The sequence below is a fragment of the Quercus lobata genome, chromosome 2 (assembly GCF_001633185.2).
Source record: "Quercus lobata isolate SW786 chromosome 2, ValleyOak3.0 Primary Assembly, whole genome shotgun sequence".
Lineage (NCBI taxonomy): Eukaryota > Viridiplantae > Streptophyta > Magnoliopsida > Fagales > Fagaceae > Quercus > Quercus lobata.
In genome coordinates this window covers 18,228,791-18,236,412 of record NC_044905.1, presented here as the reverse complement: position 1 = coordinate 18,236,412, position 7,622 = coordinate 18,228,791, and positions in this window count along the sequence as shown.

The window sequence follows — 7,622 nt, the reverse complement described above, 5'->3', positions numbered from 1 at the left end:
CAATTAAAGTGTGTTTTGTCAAAGGATTAGTCAATTACATAAACAAGTGACATATGTTCCTAATATTGAAACACATATGTTCTAACATATGAGACTTTAAGTAACTCACGGTACTTAAAGCAACCATAAGTCTCAATATTGGGTCAATTATGTATCATCAATATACAAATTAAGGTTAGCTACATGATTTTTTTTTTTTTTTTTCCATTTTATCAATGTTATTTTAGGTCCTTCTCTATTTTTCCCTACTTTTTTTGTTCTCTCAATTTGAATCAACTCATTGTTTCTCATTAGTACATTAATCGCTCTCATATGTACGTGATCAAATCATCTCCAGCAACCCTCCCTCATCTTTCCATAAATAGGCGTCACACCTATTTGTAAGCAAATTTTCTCCTTTAGAATCCTATCTTGTCTTGTATTATTTCCACCTAACCATTTTAACATTCTCGTTTCAACTACACATTTTATGAACATGTTACATCTTAACAGCCCTACATTCAATACCATAGGGTATAGCTAGAAGTCTTATAGTAGTCTTATAGATAACATTCTCCATTTAACTTTATAGGTATTCAAGAATCACTCAATTCTCTCGATACTCTTCTCCATTTCATCTACTTTGCTTTTGTCCTTTAATTCATATCATTTTTAATTTCTCAATTCTTATGAATTATTAATCCAAGATATTGAATGCTCTTACTCTGTGGTATTTCTTAACCATCAAATCTTACAACCTCTTTGTTTCTACTTTGTTTTAGTTCTACTTAGCTGTAAGTCTTTAAACTCCATCTCTTCAAATTTCTTACATTACATTAACTCCACTTCTAGTTTCATATATATGCTAAAACCAATGGTCTACATCTTGAATTGATCTAGTGAGCTTATCCATGATCACTAGTGTAAAGTGATAAGGATTTAATATTGATCTTTTATGCAAATCTATAGTGATAATAGATATGCTTGTGATGTCTCCACTTGTTTTCATTCTAGTTATACTCCAATTGAACATATTTTTAATCATCAACTTAATACACTTTATAGTTTATATAAACTCCTCTTGTTTCTAAAGCCCATCACATCACTTATGTAGGTATCCTATCATATTTGCCTTCTCTCAGATCGAGATCTATGTTGGCTTTTTATATATTTTTAATTAGATACCTAAGTAAGAAAATAACTTTCATATTGATCACCTAATATAAAACCAAATTGATTCTCCATATCTAAACTAATGTTGAATCACTCTCTCGCCAAATATCTTCCGAATGCAACAACTTAATTGATATGATCCTCTAAGTTCACTTTATCACTTGCCAAAGTACTCAAATTAGGTATCAAAATTATTTTATGAAAATTCAAAGTTAAAATGGTAAGTGAGGTCTAATTTAAATGATATATTCTCTCTCATAAACGTGGGGTGGAAATATTGTAATTCAAGATCTGTGTAATTTACCAATAAAAAGATGGACTCAGGTCAAGACATCATTGTCATGGAGGTAAGGAAATTTTTGTCGATGGCCACCAACTAATGGTCAAGACTCAAGTGGTGATCTAGTGGCCCTTATAAGCACTAATTCAGAATTCTCATTATGCTTACAATCTTGTTTGGTCGTGGGCCATAATACACGTCACTTGTGGGCATACAATAGCTGGATTCTTGAGAAGAGACAGAGAGAGAAAGAAGGGAAGAGATGGATTATCAATTATGATTGGAATCTTCTTTGGCAGTAGGCCAGAATCCACTTCTAGTTAGTGGTGGAAAAAAAGATGGAATATATCCCAACATATGAGAGAGAGAGAGAGAGAGAGAGAGAGATTTGATAGGTTAAATGTCTACATGAATATCATCGAACATTGTCAACAATTTTTACCCTTTTTTTTTCAATTAAGGGACCAATTTCTTCTTCCATCTCCCATTCCCATCCCTTTTTTAATTCCCACTTATTTAGAAAGAGTGACCCAGAAAAAGCAAAATAATAGAAAAAGAGTTAAGTGTATCTTTGGTTTCATAACAACCAATTAACAAAGTTAATTTTCCCAAGTCCCAATAGCAAAGAACTCTCCCAAGTTTAAATGCATGAGAATCACACCATCCCAATAAGATAATGCGGGTGAAATCATTAGGGTTACTCTCTCCTCTCACATGGGAGTGTGCGTGTGAATTCTACCATAAGTTGTATGTATGGACCCGCATTTGTTATGAGAGGACGAGGACTCTTACTATAAGAGTGAATAATTTCTTGTGTAATCTGTAAAATGAAAAAACATGTTTTTTCCATTTCTTTCAAAAATTAAATAAAAATCAATTGATAGCAGATTAGATAATCACAAATCACTTAAAATGAGCAAGATTTTTAGTAAAATCCCGATCTGAATGGTTGTTAAAATCCCGATCTGCATGGTTATTAATATCCCAATCTGAATCCTACAATTCTACAAATTTACGATCCCACCTGCCTAAAACAATCTGGATCTTTTAAGGATTTCTACGTTCGTTCAAGATCAGTAGAATCGTACGATTCTAATGATTCCAAACGATCTTGGTTTCTTGTAATCTTTTTTAACTTGACAGAAAGCTCAGTTGGACCCAAATGAAAAATAATATCTCAATAGACCAAGTTTTGCAATTCTAATGTGGAGAGATAGAGTGCCATGCTTTGAGGTTTTTGATCTTTTTAAATGATGCTTACAAATGAATGTAGTGATGTATGGTAATTACATTAAATGAATGCAAATAATTTTTGGTTTTTTATGAATGAATGTATAATTTATGTGATTATTTAATTTATCAATGTGTATTTTTTGTTTTTTTCTTAAATAATGTAAGATCTTACAATCCACGATCCCACCTACCTCCCATAATCCTACGTAGAATCCCAATTTTGACAACCTTGTGTGGATGAGACAAAAATATTGTTTTCATGGCAGCTTGCAATTTTCATTATTTTTCTTTTCCTTGATGTTTATGATGGAGTACATCAGCTTCAGATTTTTCTTCTTGTTCACACTCTTAGGTCTAACTTTAGTACCAATGAGGGTGGAGTCCACTGTCCATGACCTTTACATTTTGATATTCACCTTTATATTCTTTTTTATGTTCATATTATTAGGCCTTCCAGAGTCTGCTGTATCTTCTAGCTGTCTCAAAAGGAAGCCCATTCTTACCTAGTCTTATCATTTATTTAATCCGATGATGTAGGAGAAATTATAAGAGCCCTCATTTCACATTAGATTTGGGATACCTTTTCCTGAACTTTGCTGAGGGGATCTTCAATGCTTTATCATTTTTTTTCTTTACAATTTATCTCTCGTCAATAATTTCCCTTTAAATTATTAGGGTACAGTATATACCCAAAAAAAAAAAAAAAAATAGGGAAAACAATAAAGAAAAATCTCATTTATCTTAATTAAAGAACAAAACAGTGACTTTTTTTGTCACACCAAAAAAAATCAAATATGACAATAAACAATTACTAATTATAATGAAAATTAATTCCCTGGTCCATTATTTATGTCCATTAACCTATTCAAAACTTATCTTATTAATCACATAATCTAAAATATAAAAGAGTGAAGTATTCTCCATGAAACATACCATAAAGTATCTTTGAACAAATTTGTTCATTATTATAATGAAATCTTCTTTATGATCTCCATGTACACATCAGGATTTTTGAAATTTATGACAACCACTTTATAATAGAGATAGATTATTTTGGGTATATATAGGATTCAAAACCAAATCCTTGATTCAAAAATAAATGACTTTACAGTTGAGTTATTTAGAATGCACAACGGTCCAACTATTTTTTTATTAAATAATTTTCATTTAAACCTTATAGTTTTGAATAAGTTTTATTTCAACCTTATAATTTCATATAGTTTTTTTTTTTTTTTTTTGGTATATATGCTCATATAGTTTTATTTAAAATTTATAGTTCACATAGTTTCATTTAAACTTTCATAATTTCAAATAATTTCATTTAAACGTTAGTATGAATAAATTTTATTTAAAGCAGTTGTCACGTGATCTTCTAATGGCATGCATGTTTTTTTTTTTTTTTTTTTTTTTGATGATCTTGAATTCGCGACAAAAGTTTTAAACCAAAGATTTTGAAAATTTAAGTGTAAAAGATTTTATATTATCATTTTGATTAAAATCTTATTCCGAAAATTTCTAAAATTTTATCATTTATTTTAAATTATTTTATTCATCTCTAATGATTTTAGTTTTAAAAAAAAAAAAAATTAAACTATACATAATAAAATCAATCATAAATACTTATTATTTTGTTTTTGTTTAGTAATTATTGTTCATTTTTGTAATAATTGTTAAATCTGTTTCTTACTTTATATCTAAAATTTAAGCCAAAATATATTATTAGTCCCAAAGCTCTCTCTCTCTCTCTCTCTCTCTCTCTCTAATCAAGGCAAGGTTTGAGTGTCTGAAATAGTATAGCAACAGTGACAAACAAATCAAAGTCTACATGTGAGACAAATTGGTGTTTCGATCATAAGAGAGTTGGGGAATAAAACAAATCCAACCAATAATTAGAAGGTCTACAAACAAGCGGTTTAATTAAACCACACAAATCGGTGTTTCAATCATCATTAAGGGAAAAATATGGGAGTTGAGGGGATAAAGCAAATCTGATCAATAATGAAAAGTTCTACAAACCGGCCGATTAAACCACAAATCAAGAGGTTCAAAGGCCTTTTTTTTTTCTTTTTTCTTTTTTGGGTTTTTAAAGCCCAAAATAGTGACTGATTCACAACTAACCCAATCCGACCGATCATTTTAGTATCGTTTTTAAAACCATGATGATCACTTTTAATATCTACTATCTGATAAAGTGATGACATAAAGGCCTCATAAAAGTGTTGTAAGAAATTCTGAATTGCTTGAGTTAATTCACTCTAATTTATGTGAATTTGAGGGAATTTTAACTCATGGAGGAAATAGATATACTATCACTTTTATTGATGAATTATCAAAATATACAACTGTTTATTTGTTGAAAAATAAAAGTGATGATTTTGAAAAATTTCAAGATTTTTTAAAGAAGTTGAAAATCAATTCAGTAGAAAAATAAAAAGAATAAGAAGTGATAGAGGCCGTGAGTATGATTCAAATGCATTCAACTCATTTGTTCAGTCTTTGGAAATTATCCATGAAACTACTGCACCATATTCACCTGCTTCTAATAGTGTGGTTGAAAGAGAAAATAAAACTCTAATTGAGTTAACCAATGTCATGTTAAATGAATCTAGTGCACCTTTACATTTTTGGGGTGAAGTTATTTTAACTATATGTCATGTTTTGAATAGAGTGCCACATAAAAATTCACATACCACATATTTTGAGATGTGGAAAGGACATAATCTAAATTTGGAATATTTGAGAGTATGGGGTTGTCTTGCTTATATATGACTTATTAACCTTAAAATACCTAAATTAGGTATAAAAGCTACTACTTGTGCTTTTCTTGGTTATGCAATTAATAGTGCAACCTATAGATTTTTTGATCTTGAAAACAAAATAATTTTTGAATCTGGTGATGAAATTTTTCATGATGAAAAATTTCCTTTTAAATTGAAAAATAGTGGGAGTGAAGAAAATATTTTGTCACAGCCTAGTTCTTCTACTTCTCATTTACAAAATCAAGAAAATTTTGAAATGGAACCTAGAAGAAGTAAAAGAGCTAGAATTTTGGTCCTAATTGTTAGGACATATGTGATTTGATGTTAGGAACATATGTCAATTTAGAATGGGTTAATCATTTGACAAAATGCACTTTACTTGTAATTGACTAGATCTAGAATGTGTTTAATGCTTCAAGAAACAAGGTTTCAAGTTCTAGTGTTAAAGCCATGCAAATCTGTCCAAGAAACAAGTGAAAGAGTGTTGGATTTTAAAGCTCGACAGATAGTATCTATCGAGGTTTAAAAAACTACTGAAACTTGATGTTCGACAGGTAGCTCAATAGATACCCTATCTGTCGAGGTTTATGAAATTCTGTTTTTCAAAGCTGATTTTCATCCAATCCATAGGTATTTGTTTGGGCTTTCTTTTCTCACAACTCTAAACATATATAAGGATTATTTTAAGGACAATCAAAGGTTGCATAAGTGTGAAGCAAAGTTTTGTTCATGCAAATTGTAATCGGAGACAGAATTTGCCCTAGTTCATCTTTCTCTTAAAGAAATTGTTGTATTTGTACACATTAGGGTTTTGTGACCAAGGAATTCCATGATCTTCATCATGTGATAAACTGAAGAACTTTACAACCAACATCTTTCTCAAGTTGGTGATTAAGTTGCGTACTGCGATTCGTGCATCTATTGGTTAGTCACGTATTGGAAGCCATGCATTGAAAAGGAAAGATTGTTACTGCAGAACTAGTCCAATTGGGTATTGGGGTAAGGGTTCAACTGTAGTTTGGTATAAGGTACTATGATTCCTTTACTTATAGCCGCTTGTTTTGATAATAGTGGATTCTTAGGAGTGGTAACCTTAAAATCACCCGATGGGGTTTTTGCTGTGTAGATTTTCCCCATTCGTAAACAAATCACCATGTCAATTTAATTTCCACTGCATTTAGTTAATTGGTGATTTTTTTGTGCTACCATGCGTTTTGTATGTTAATTGAATTAATTAATTAACTTGGCTAACTCAATTGGTTAATTTATCATAAATGGTCAATACATTCTTGGCCTATCACTAATTATTATGTGTACATTTTTAGACCCCTTAAAACAAGTTGTTTAACCTAATATTAAGCCAAGTTGATTAACAAGTTCATTAATAAGATCTAAGTTAAACACATTCAAATCATATCATGTGAATAGTGTGGAAAAGTAAATAACACAATGATATGATAACCTAGGAAAACTAAACTGGTAAAAAATTTGGGGAGGATTTAACCTAGCTATCCTCAAGGTAAAATAGATCCACTATGAAAAAATTGAAATTTTACAATAAGACTTAGACCACTAACATCCTATTGCTACCTTGAGTAGAAAACTTACTACCATGACCACGTGACAGCTCCGAGTCTATGAACTACTTCTTTCCTTGATCCATAGTAGCCACAAGTACTCCCACTTGTGTTTTCTTTAAGCTCTTGAAGCAGCAACCGAAGAGTTCACCAAGTTCTTGACATTAATTTTGATCTTGATAACCCTAAGTATGTATGAAGGTAAACACCTCTAGATCTCACAAGAGATTCACACACATAGCATATCAACAACCTTTAAAACGTGAGTAGGCTTTTTCCTTTTATACTTGAAGGAATACATAAAACCTTACACGTCATATGGGATTAGGCTGAGTTGGAAATTTTGCAGAAAAAACAATCTGCACGAGCTTCGATCGATCAAGTCTAGTTTTCGATCAATCGAGCCTTAGAGAAATAGAATAGTACTTTCCTGCAATTACTCGATTCCAACTTTACACATAAACACACTTTGAGTAGCCTAAATCTTAATATTTTGATTATGATTTGTCAACACATTACAAGTTGACGTTCTAATACATTTAGATCCTAATTTCTTAGAACCTAACATTATGATTTTAACATTGAGGAAAAACCCTAAAATTTAAAAGAAGCTTTAAAATT